Source organism: Somniosus microcephalus, chromosome 22 (genome assembly GCF_052327205.1).
Source record: "Somniosus microcephalus isolate GS21.2 chromosome 22, FLI_Smic_1.0, whole genome shotgun sequence".
Lineage (NCBI taxonomy): Eukaryota > Metazoa > Chordata > Chondrichthyes > Squaliformes > Somniosidae > Somniosus > Somniosus microcephalus.
The window spans coordinates 22,301,663-22,314,664 of record NC_141008.1 but is presented as its reverse complement, the minus strand read 5'-3'; the positions used below and the strand labels follow the sequence as shown (position 1 = coordinate 22,314,664).

Sequence of the window (13,002 nt, the reverse complement as noted above, 5' to 3'; positions counted from 1 at the left end):
TGCTAATTAATCCTTTCTCATTACATAATACCCAGTCTAAGATGGCCTGATCTCCAGTTGGTTCCTCGACATATTGGTCCAGGAAACCATCCTGTATACACTCCAGGAATTCCTCCTCCACAGTATTGTTACTAATTTGGTTAGCCCAATCTATATGTAGATTAACGTCACCCATGATAACTGCTGTGCCCTTATTGCACGCGTCTCTAATTTCCCGTTTAATGCCATCCCCAACCTCCGCATTACTGTTTGGAGGTCTGTATACAACTCCCACTAACGTTTTCTGCCCCTTGGTATTTCTCAGTTCTACCCATACAGATTCCACATCATCAGAGCTAATATCCTTCCTTTCAATTGTGTTAATCCCCTCTTTAACCAGCAATGCTACCCCACCTCCTTTTCCTTTTTGCCTAACTTTCCTGAAGATTGTATACCCCTGGATGTTGAGTTCCCAGCCTTGGTCACCCTGGAGCCATGTTTCTGTAATCCCAATCATATCATATCTGTTTACCTCTTTGCGCAGCTAATTCATCCACCTTATTACGAATGCTCCTCGCATTAAGACACAAGGCCTTCAGGCTTGTTTTTTTAACACTTAGACCTTTTAGAATTATTATTTACTGTGGCCATGTTTGATTTAAACCCTTGATTTCTCTGACTGCCACCTTTGCTTTTCTCCTTCCTGTCTTTTGCTTCTATCCTTGTTTCCCTTTCCTCTGTCTCCCTGCTCAGGTTCCCAACCCCCTATTTTAGTTTAAACTCTCCCCCAGAGCACTTGCAAACACTCCCCCTAGGTATCTGCTGCTCCAGGCCTAACCTTGCACAGCCATTGCAGAATGAGTACTAATATGTAGAAAAACTTACTATGCTATTCTACCTGGTACACCTATACTTGCATCCTCCTTCTCTGCACTCCCCCTGAACTCTACATTCCTCTGACTCTGGCCTCATTTTCTGTCCCACTTTTCCCAACTGTGCCTCCAGCCACCTGGGCTCTAGACTTTCCTTAGTAAACCCTTCCATCTACCACTTCTCCTATTAGACTATTTCTTTGAAACCCACATCCTTGACGATGCTTTTGGCCACCTTGCTAATCGTTCCTTTATTGGCTCAGCATCCGTTATTTTCGTAAACCTCTGTGAAGTGCCTTGGCTAATTTGTCTACATTAAACACTATATAAATTCAAGTTGTTGTAATGAAACATTTCAGTAGCCACTTATGATGCCTGGCTTATGCTAGCTTTGTAACTAGATATTGAGCAGAAACAGGTGCATTCAGAATCGTAGGAGATGTGAGGTCCACTTCCCGGAATGACCAGTGATGCTGATCCCAAGAGAATGTCCAACAGTAATGTTGAACTACTGGCAATGTTTCTCAAGGCTTCTGAGATTATTACTTCCTGTCTAGTTTCCATGAATAATCAGCATTGGTTTAAACACCATAAAAGGAATGTTTAGTGATTGCAGAAAAGCAGAGTGAAATGTTTAATATTCAGAACTTTCAGCCTCTAGACCAAAGAACCTGAAACGTTAACTCGGTTTCTCTCTCCACGGATGCTGCCCGACCTGCTGAATATTTCCTGCATTTTCTGTTTTTATTTCAGATTTCCAGCAGCTGCAGTATGTTGTTGATCTAAAAGGATCTATACACAAAACGTTACAAAAAGTAAAGTTGAAACCCAAATAAGTTAGTACATTTCTATTTTAGTAATGAACTAATACTGTTACATGCTGCATTTTTTTTTGTCAAAGGGCTGCCATTTTTACGCCCGAGCACCATGCTCCACAAACTAAACAGAGAGACCTTTCTGATCTTATTTCTTTTCCCCCAATCAAGCGCTAGGTGGTAGCTGGCCAAGCTGGGTTTCAGCGCACGGTGCCCTGGGAGTTGTAGTTCGCAACCCACCGGCCGGGACTGGGCGCCCAACGGGCGCAGCGCCCCGCGAGAACTACACGGCTCGGCGTGCACCGGGAGCCGCGCACATGCGCTCCAGCTTCGCACTGGCTGAAGGGAACAATAGGGACGAGGCGCCCGTCAGTTTTTTGTGTCGGCGGAGCTGTAGTTGGAGTTGCGGACGGGATTTAATTTTTTAGTCATTTTTTTAAAAAAAAAACAAAAAACAACCACGAAATTTTAACCCCGAGTTGAGGTAAATGATAACCGTTCAATGACCCTGTGACCGATAATTCGACCTGCGGTTCCCTCCTCTTCCCCCTTTTTTATTATTTCTTTCCTTTCTAGAATTTTCCGTCGGCGGCTGCTGGTAAATTTTCGGACTGTGTGCGTGTGTGTGGTGTGCGTCGCCACTTTTCCTGTGAGTCTACTTGCCTTGCCCTTTCTTCACCACACTGCCAGCTCGGGGGGTTAAGGAGGGGGGGCGCTCGCCCGCTCGCTCAGATACCGGCGTCGTCGTCGTATGTGTGTGTGTCTGTCTCTCTCCTCGTTGCATGTGCGTGCGGTGCAATATTTAATCGATTTAAGTGAAGCGGTTGAACGACGGCGGGCGGCGTTGGCCCGAGCGTGTTTTGTATTTACCCTCCCGGCCGGCCGGCGCGGAGAGTGAGTCGGCGGCTCTCCGCACTGCTGCTGCTGGTGGCGGCCTGCAGCGAAGCGGGCGGAGGGATACGCTGCCGCTCTCCCGTTTCAAACACGACACTCTCACGCCACACGATTTAGTGGGTGAAGGCCCCATCGGGTTAAAATCGGGACTTGGGTGGGTGGGGAAGAGTTACGAGTCGGGTTCGGGATTATATTATTTATATATATATATCTATAGTTTTTTTTTAAGTAAGCTTAATACCGGTTTACTTTCTGCTCGTTTGGCGGCGGGATACACGCACCAATCGCTGTTTAAAACATCGTGTCTTTTAATTGACGAATTAAAACATCGTGTCTTTTAATTGACGAATTTCGGCGTTTTTTAAGATTGTTTCGATGGCGAGGGCGGTTATGCCGCTAAGGGCTTGGCCAAGTCAGGCTGGCGAAGCCTGCATTGCGCCGAGCCGATGATGGTGGTGGTGTTGTTGGTGGTGGTTTTTGTGTAAACCTAACTTGTCGGGCGCTGCCGTGATTGACGGGCAGCTGCTTTGTCCAATGGGCATTGCAGCAGCTGGGACGCAGCTCCGGGATAGCCAATCACCACGTGGGAGGCGGGACGTCACTTGCTAAGTTAGGTTGAGGGAAAAAATCCTGCAAAAGGGAGAAGAAAGTCGATGGCTAATGGAAAAAAGATGGAAGCATGAATCATGGTGCTGTGAACCTATTTTTTTTGTCTCTTGTTGCACAGGAACTTAATTCATTCGAAATAGATTATAAACGAGTGACACATACAGTAGCAAATTTATATTATCTGAATCCTTCAGCTGGCAGTGTTATGGGTACATGACATTGGAGAGTACAGTGAATATTTAAATGTTGCAGTGAGTATTTAAATGTTACAGTAAAATTGAAATGTATGAAACACTGTTTATAAGACAATTATGACACTGTCTAATCAAGTGCAGTAAATACTACATTAATAACATTTTGCAGAATCTGTGCTTACAGCTTCTTTATAAATGACCTAATTAATATGTGAATCAGTTGATCGTCTTAAACTTTTTATGTAGATTATCCTTGTGCAACAAAACACCTAAGCACTTGACCAAAATTAGGAGTTACGCTTGGTTTTGTGATAGCTATAAAACCAGCCAAATCCTCTTTAGATATTAAGTTTTTAGAAATTGCAGGGTTTAAGAATGCCACGGCAGTTTTTGACTGGAATTATACTGCACTCTGCAAACAAACTAGTTAGACCAGTCTTGGGTGTTTTGGATCTCCAGACTTTAGTGTGTTTAGTACTCTTCTGAGTTCCATTTTTACTTTTGTGTGTGCCCAAAACGCTTACATCAATGTACAAGTGACAGTATATTTACAGCATTTGTTTTGCCAACAGTGACAAACTTCTGACAATGCTGTAGTGTTGCGTTTGTATTTGAGAGCTGATTAACTCATTTTTAATGTGAAGGATGTAAAGCTGTAACTCTTTAGTTTCTTTCCATTGAGAAATCCTCTCTATTGTAGGAACAGGAGTAGGCCATTTAATGAGATCATGGCTGATCAGTGACCTAACTCCATATACCTGCCGTTACCCCATTTTCTTTAATACCTCTTTGTAATTTTATGCTTCCATCTACACTGCTTACAGTGCCACCTGTCTGTGTCATCGGCACACTTGGATATGTGGCTCTCTATCCCATCAGCCAAGTCATTAATAAATACGATGAATAGTTGATGCCCCAACACAGCTCCCTGTGGGAAACCACTCGTCACATCCTGCCAATTAAAATACCTGACCATTATCCCTACTCTCTGTCTCCTGCTGGTCAGCCAATTTCCTAACCAGGTCAATAATTTGCCTTCAATTCCATGAGCTTCAACTTTAGCTAACAGTCTCTTATGAGGGACTTTATTGAATTCCTTCTAGAAGTCCATATAAATAACATTAGGGGTTATGCTTGGTTGTCTAAAATTATTTCTCCAGAAGGAGAGAAACTGAAACCATATGTAGTTTATAGAGAAACGCCTCTTTAAAAAAATAATTCTTAGTTGAAACCTAACTGATGGTTCTGAGGGTAATATAGGGACAAGTTGTATTTTTGATTGATTTTAGCATTTTGCTAGCAAGTACAGGAAACTTTGTGATATCCGGCACCGAGGGGACCGAGCTGTTGCCGTCCCATCAAAACTGCCGGACAAACCAGCGCTAATGTTAAAACATACGGAAGCTTTTGAGCTCCATATCTAGCAACAAACCCTGTTGCTTAGCAACAGCTTCTAAACAGTCGGCGGTAGCTTGCAAGCGTCTCTGTAGCTAAGCAACAGCTTTAGCTGGACCTTGCAGAGCCTGACTAGTGGGAAAAAAAAAGCAACGAAAAGAAAAAAAACTTACTGAACCGACTCCTGAATTTTGCTGGTGGCTCTAGCATTCCGGACAGTTAACCTCTGGATAAACCAAAGTTTCCTGTATATCTGTTGTATCTATTATTGTGATATAAGTTTTAGTCTGCTTTTGCCAACCAAGACTTTGTGAAGTTGAAAAGTTATGGTTGTTTAAATATGCCTGCTGTTTGACTTTGTTCACAGACCTGGTGAGGGGGGGGGAAGATCCAATTAACCACGACGGAACAAAACATTAGGAGCAGGAAAAAGGTAAGCTTTTTAAATAAAAGTAGAATGGATATGGGTATTACTTCCAAAATTGTTATCCTCCAAATGATGGAGGAATGGTTAATATGGCACTATTCCTCTAATGGCCTGTGGATAATAACTTGTTGCCTTAATAGCTCAAACCTTTATTGGCTTTTTACCAAGCTTGGTAAATGATTTTCTTTTATCAGACTCTGGGTTTCTTTGGGTAAATTGTCTCTATCGGTGATACCTTCATTGCTCAGTTCCTGATTGTATAGCTTTCTGTATGTTAGATATGGAATAGTTCATACACCACATAGAAAGATAGGAGCAGGAGTAGGCCATTTGGCCACTCGAGCCTGCTCCGCCATTCAATGCGATCATGGCTGATTATCCAAACTCAGTACCCTGTCCCTGCCTTCTCCCCATATCCCTTGATCCCTTTAGCCTTAAGAAATATATCTAACTCCTTCTTGAATATATTTAATGAATTGGCCTCAACTGCCTTCTGTGGTAGAGAATACCACAGGTTCACCACTCTCTGGGTGAAGAAATTCCTCCTCATCTCTGTCCTAAATGGCTTACCCCTTATCCTTTGACTGTGACCCCTGGATCTGGACTCCCCTGCCATCGGGAACATCCTTCCTGCATCTAGTCTGTCTAGTCCTGTTAGAGTTTTATAAGTTTCAATGAGATCCCCTCTCATTCTTCTAAACACCAGCGTATAAGCTCAATCGACCCAATCTCCCCTCATACGTCATTCCTGCCATCCCAGGTATCAGTCTGGCGAATCTTTGCTGCACTCCCTCCATGGCAAGAACATCCTTCCTCAGATAAGGCGACCAAAACTGCACACAATACTCGAGCTGTGGTCTCAGCAAGGCCCTGTACAACTGCAGCAAGACATCCTTGTTCCTGTACTCGAACCTTCTCGCTACGAAGGCCAACATACCATTTGCCTTCTTAACCGCCTGCTGCACCTGCATGCTTACCTTCAGCGACTGGTGCACAAGGATACCCAGGTCTCGTTGCACTTCCCCTTTTCCCAATCTATTGTCGTTCAGATAATCTGCCTTCCTGTTTTTGCTACCAAAGTGGATAACCTCGCATTTATCCACATTATACTGCATCTGCCCAATCACCCAACCTGTCCAAATCATACTGGAGTTTCTCGGCATCCTCCTTACAGCACACACGCCCACCCAGCTTTGTGTCGTCTTCAAACTTGGAGATATTACATCTAGTTCCCTTGTCTAGATCATTAATATATGTTGTGAATAGCTGGGGTCCTAGGACCGATCCCTGCGGTACCCCATTAGTCACTACCTGCCACTCTGGAAAAAGACCTGTTTATTCCAACTCTTTGCTTCCTGTCTGCCAACCAGTTCTCTATCCAAGTCAGTACCTTGCCCCCAATCCCATGTGCCTTAACTTTACACGCTAATCTCTTATGCGGGACCTTATCGAAAGCTTTCTGAAAGTCCAAATACACCACATCCACTGGTTCTCCCTTATCTATTCTACCAGTTACATCCTCAAAAAATTCTAGTAGATTAGTCAAGCACGATTTACTTTTTGTAAATCCATGTTGACTTTGTCCGATCTTGTCACTGTTTTCCAAGTGCTCTGCTATTGCATCTTTTATAATGGACTCTAGCATTTTCCCCACTACCGATGTCAGGCTTACCGGTCTATAATTCCCCGTTTTCTCTCTACCACCTTTTTTGAACAGTGGGGTAACATTAGCTACCCTCCAATCCATGGGAAATGTTCCAAAGTCTATAGAATTTTGGAAGATGACCAGCAATGCATCTACTATCTCCAGGGCCACTTCCTTAAGTACCCTAGGATGTAGATTATCAGGCCCTGGGGATTTATTGGCCTTCAATCCCATCAATTTCCCTAACAACATTTCCCTATAAATACTGATTTCTTTCAGTTCCTCCCTTTCATCAGACCCTATGTTCCCCGACATCTCTGGGAGGTTATTTGTGTCCTCCTTTGTGAAGACAGAAGCAAAGTATGTATTTAATTGGTCTGCCATTTCTTTGTTCCCCATTATAAATTCCTCTGATTCTGATTGCAAGGGATCTACGCTTGACTTCACCAATCTTTTTCTCTTCACACATATCTATAAAAGCTTTTACAGTCAGTTTTTATGTTCCCTGCGAGCTTACTCTCTTACTCTATTTTCCCCCTCTTAATTAATCCCTTTGGCCTCCTTTGCTGAATCCTAAACTGCTCCCAATCCTCAGGTTTACTGCCTTTTCTGGCCAATTTATATGTCCTCTCCTTGGATCTTATGCTATCCCTAATTTCCCTTGTTAGCCACGGTTGAGTCACCTTTTTTGTTTTATTTTTATGCCAAACTGGGATGAACAAATTCTGTAGTTCATCGATGCGATCTTTGAATGTTTGCCGTTGCCTATCCACCGTCAACCCTTTGAGTAACATTCCCCAATCAATCCTACCCAACTCGCGCCTTATACCAAGGGGCCTCGCACAACAAGATTGCTAATTAATCCTTTCTCATTACATAATACCCAGTCTAAGATGGCCTGGTCTCTAGTTGGTTCCTCAACATATTGGTCCAGGAAACCATCCCGTATACACTCTAGGAATTCCTCCTCCACAGTATATTGTTACTAATTTGGTTAGCCCAATCTATATGTAGATTAAAGTCACCCATAAGTGCTGTGCCCTTATTGCACGCGTCTCTAATTTCCTGTTTAATGCCATCCCCAACCTCTGCATTACTGTTTGGAGGTCTGTATACCACTCCCACTAACGTTTTCTGCCCCTTGGTATTTCTCAGTTCTACCCATACAGATTCCACATCATCAGAGCTAATATCCTTACAATTGTGTTAATCCCCTCTTTAACCAGCAATGCTACCCCACCTCCTTTTCGTTTTTGCCTTTCCTGAATATTGAATACCCCTGGATGTTGAGTTCCCAGCCTTGGTTACCCCTGGAGCCATGTTTCCATAATCCCAATCATATCATAACCGTTTACTTCTATTTGCGCAGCTAATTCATCCACGTTATTACGAATGCTCCTCGCATTAAGACACAAAGCCTTCAGGCTTGTTTTTTTAACACTCTTAGACCTTTTAGAATTATTATTTACTGTGGCCATGTTTGATTTAACCCTTGATTTCTCTGACTGCCACCTTTGCTTTTCTCCTTCCTGTCTTTTGCTTCTATCCTTGTTTTCCTCTTGTCTCCCTGCACAGGTTCCCAACCCCCTGCCATTTTAGTTTAAACCCTCCCCCAGAGCACTAGCAAACACTCCCCCTAGGACATCGGTCCCGGTCCTGCCCAGGTGCAAACCGTCCCACCTCCCCCAGAACATTGAGGACATCACATCTCATAGGCTGATGTAGATGCAACTTTACTAAAAGAAAGTGGCAAGTAATGGTAATGTTGATGCTTTACCAGGGAGTAATGAGTTTTGTGATGTACATCATCTATTTATCGAATGTTATGGTTGCTAAATTGGACAGCTTATGCAATTGTTCTATTTTGGTCAGCCGGGTATCTGACATGGGTAGAACTCCATCACTATGCTTTGAATCTCCAAACCAAGCAACTGAGAAACCGACACCTGTAAAATTTCTGTTTGCCCAATGCAGAGTGCGTATTCTCTCCCCATAGGGCCACAGCCCGCTGAGCTAAGTTCAGAGAGCTTCGGCACAAATTTACAGCCAAGGCTTTGGAATCCCCAAGTGTGTGCAGAGTTACTTTGCTTGTCCATTAGGACTTTCGACCCATTAGGCTATTGGTTTGCATAGCTATGTGGAACTAAGTGGAATGAATCCCAACCCCAGGGATAGATCCAACATCTCCCAATCACCAATAGATTCCATTCATGACTGTAAGTCACCAACAGTGCCTTTGGTAGAATAGTACTGTGGATCTGTCTGGTTCAGAGGGTGCCTGCTACCCTCACAGGAAAGGAAACCTTGAAACAACCTTGTAGCTAGCTATTTTGAGGCATGGGAGGTTCTATTTTGTACGGGGGAAAAGAGATACTTTTTTCAAAAGGCCATTAATTCTATATTTCTTGCTGGTAGAACTGCCTAGGGTTTTTAGAAAGTGCGGGTATTTTTTGAAGGGAAAATCTTGGGCTATTGAGGTGCTTGTTGTGAAATTTTAAAATTAAGTTGCGTTCCCAAGAAAATTGAGGAAGTGCTGATGGCCGCCTTGAATTTTCAAAAGGATGTGAAATTTTGATAGCCAGCCCAAACTTTGGGGTAATGGCTTCAAAGTTACTGTCATCAAATTTATCAAATAAAATTAAAGTGCCGTTCTTGGCCTATTGATTTTTTCAGGTTGTGTACCTAGTTTTGGAAAGAAGCAAAATTCTACATGTAGAAGTTTGTAGCTTAAAATTGGTTCTTAACCAAATGGTTTCAAAGTTACTGTAACCAGAAAGTAGAAATTCTGGCAGTCATGTTGAATTTAACTGATTATGGTTAGTTTTGAAAGGAGTGAGATTTTATTTCTGGTTCCAAGTCATATAGGGGGGCACGGTGGCATAGTGGTTAGCACTGTTGCCTCACAGCGCCAGGGACCCGGGTTCAAATCTGGCCTCGGGCGACTGTCTGTGTGGAGTTTGCACATTCTCCCTGTGCCTGCGTGGGTTTTCTCCGGGTGCTCCGGTTTCCTCCCACAGTCCAAAGATGTGCAGGTTAGGTTGATTTGGCTATGATAAATTGACCCTTAGTGTTAGGGGATTAAATACATGGGGATAGGGTGGGATATGTGTCGGTGCAGGCTCGATGGGCCGAAATGGCCTCTATCTGCACTGTAGATTCTGTGATTCTGTGAAAGTTTGTTGAACAGGAATTGAACATTTTCAAAACTATACTGATTAAAATGTTGGTGCTACTGGTTAACATTTGCTGTTTCCTTGAATAATGCCTAATTATGAAAGGGAATTTTGAAAGTATTGATGTTAGTCATATGAAATTTGGTGATTTTGGCTTAAAAGCTATTAACAATTACAAAGAGTAAGCTTGTGATGTTGATCATAAACTTGGATGATATCAAGTTGAATTCAGTTACAAAGCAGTCCAAGATTTTGATGGTTGAAAGTCACATTTAAGTTTGATGACTGCACTGGTTCATAGCTATCTCAACCAAAAGAAAATGGAACAAATGCACTCCAGCAGTGGGATCTCATTTAATTTGCAATTGTTATGTGATTGCTACTGGAATTTTAAATGTTTTCAATGACCTGTAGGCTGATAAATCTATGTCATGACTTGGTATATGTATATGGTCTACATTTTAGGGAGAAGAGAGACATGGAGTGATCTTTGGCCCTGCATACTTGTTGAAGAAAATTAAATGGGTTAGATGCTCCCAGTTGATCATGTGGTTGAACAAAGGGTGGCAGTCGTGCTTTATTCATAGTTCAGTCTAAAATTGCATTGCATTCAGTTTGGGTCCAGAGGCTTAAACTGAATGGTTTGTTCTTTAATTGTATGAAGAGCTTCAGTGAATCAGTTTGAATGTTGGATAGCAGTAAATCACCTTCCTGGCACAAATAATAACTATGATTGGTTTCAGCCTATCTCCTGCAGATTTTAGCTTTCATACCAGCTTGATCTGAATTGTTTGCTTTGGAGACATGATAAAAATTGTAGTAAACAACAGTGAGTGGTTTCATTGGCTCAGAGTTTCATTTGTTTTCCTTAATGGAACTCTGACCTGTAGTAGCTCAAATCAGTTTCTTACACGAATTTACAACTTAAACACATATTTAGTTAAGAAAGTATGTTTATTTAAAATTTATTTTAAAATGACCGATCAGTTGAGTTAGTTTTGCTTTTGCTCGTGCTTAATTTTTGTCTTGCTATTAAAGGCATGACAGTAATGAACACTAACTGCAAATTACAAGTTGTATGACAAGTTGCAGCATTATTTGCATGGCACCTCTTTCACGTTAAAAACTTGGAGTGTATATTGGGTGGGGAAATATAATTTTTAGCCTATCGGTGTTCCAAAGTTTTAAAGTATTTTTTATGAATGAGGGTGCTGTGTTGGAGTATTAGTTTGTTCTAAGTGCCAACTGAACAAATTATTTCATGGAAAGCAAACTCATTATATTTGTTCTGTTTTTGTCATACCTTGTCTCTGGTTTGTGTTAAATCTGTATAAACCATTTTGAAATTCTGAGCACTGGAGTATCACTAAATTGAGTTCAGGTTGCTTTGAGATTTCATCCCTCTTCCTGTCATCATATGTTTTTTTTCCCCCCTCCTTTCCCTAGTATATTAGTGAATTGTTTATGGTGTTACCCATGGTCAATTCATGAATATAAGTTTGTTTTATGTAGAAAATGGTGGTGGATTTGGGAGAGACTTCCAGAATCTGTTCCACAGAGCCATCTAGTAGTCAGAGCCTGTAACTACAATGTGACAGTTGACATGGGAAAATTGAATGGGATATCATGTTTAATGAGTTGGTCACACCGCAGGTAAAGGCTGCACAGGCAGGAAGGGAATGGGTGACCGCCAGGCAGAGTAGTAGGCACAGGCAGGCAGTGCAGGGGTCCCCTGTAGCTATTTCCCTCCCCCTTGCACCATTCCTCTAGCCACGTATTCATCTGAAATATCTTTCTATTTCTACTCTGACTAGCACGTGGCACTGGTAGCAATCCTGAGATTACTACCTTTTTGAGGTCCTATTTTTTAATTTACCTCTATACTCCTTATATTCAGCTTTTAGGACCTCATCTAATTTTTTACCTATATCGTTGGTACCTATATGCACCACGACAACTGGCTGTTCACCCTCCCCTTCCAAAATGTTCTGCAGCCGTTCTGAGACATCCTTGACCCTTGCACCAGGGAGGCAACATACCATCCTGGAGTCACGTTTGTGGCCGCAGAAACGCCTATCTATTCCTCTTACAATAGAATCCCCTATTACTATAGCTCTCGCACTCTTTTTCCTCCTGTCCTGTGCAGCAGAACCACCCACGGTGCCAGGAAGTTGGCTGCTGCTGCCTTCCCCTGATAAGCCATCCTCCCCAACAATATCCAAAGCGGTATATCTGTTTGAGAGGGGGATGGTCACAGGGGACCACTGCGCCTACTACTCTGCCTGGTGGTCACCCATTCTCTTCCTGCCTGTGCAGCCTTTACCTGCGGTGTGACCAACTCCCTAAACGTGTTGTCCACGACGTCCTCAGCATCGCAAATGCTCCAGTATGTATCCACTCGCAGCTCCAGTGCCGCAATGCGGTCTGTCAGTAGCTGCAGCTGGATACACTTCCCGCACACGTGGTCGTCAGGGACACAGGAAGTGTCCCTGATTTCCCACATAGTGCAGGAGGAGCATACCACGGCACAGAGCTCTCCTGCCATGACTTGCCCTTTAATTAATTAATTCAAATTAAATCAAATCAATCCCACCAATTACACTGCAATTAAATGATATACTGAAGGGCCCTTGTTTACCAGCAGTCCCCGCTATACCACAGGCACCCTATAAACCACAAACTTTCAGTTTGGGGAAAAAAGGAGAAAGAGAGCAATACTTACCTGCTTTCTGGTGACGTCACACTTCGATTACTTTTTACTTCTCTCTCTCCCTCTAATCTACTGGAATTTTTTGAGGATGTAACTGGTAGAATAGATAAGGGCGAACCAGTGGATGTGGTCTATTTGGACTTTCAGAAGGCTTTCGATAAGGTCCCGCATAAGAGATTAGCGTGCAAAGTTAAGGCACATGGGATTGGGAGCAAGGTACTGACTTGGATAGAGAACTGGTAGGCAGATAGGAAGCAAAGAGCTGGAATAAACGGGTCTTTTTCCGAGT

At 42.8% G+C, this 13,002-nt stretch overlaps 1 protein-coding gene and 1 long non-coding RNA gene across 12 annotated transcripts in view; one reads left to right on the top strand and one right to left on the bottom strand.

Annotated features, from left to right (window-relative positions):
* Nucleotides 1-1,470: 1,470 nt before the first annotated feature.
* Nucleotides 1,471-2,420, bottom strand: LOC147102100 (uncharacterized). The gene is made up of 2 exons (XR_015073205.1): nt 2,330-2,420; nt 1,471-1,643 (listed from the first exon to the last, which is right to left on the bottom strand). It is a non-coding gene; the product is annotated as an uncharacterized LOC147102100 (long non-coding RNA).
* Nucleotides 2,010-13,002, top strand: part of LOC147102099 (general transcription factor II-I-like) — a 209,191-nt gene continuing 198,198 nt past the window's right edge. For 3 of the 11 annotated variants that reach the window (XM_085964299.1, XM_085964300.1, XM_085964292.1), the window contains exons 1-3: nt 2,347-2,421; nt 3,288-3,420; nt 5,126-5,191. The gene's annotated coding sequence lies outside the window, so the exon portion shown is untranslated. Of the gene's footprint in view, nt 2,151-2,242; nt 2,316-2,343; nt 2,422-2,968; nt 3,250-3,287; nt 3,421-5,125; nt 5,192-13,002 lie in introns of those variants that run through there. The other 8 variants (XM_085964294.1, XM_085964296.1, XM_085964293.1 and 5 more) reach the window with 8 other exon arrangements.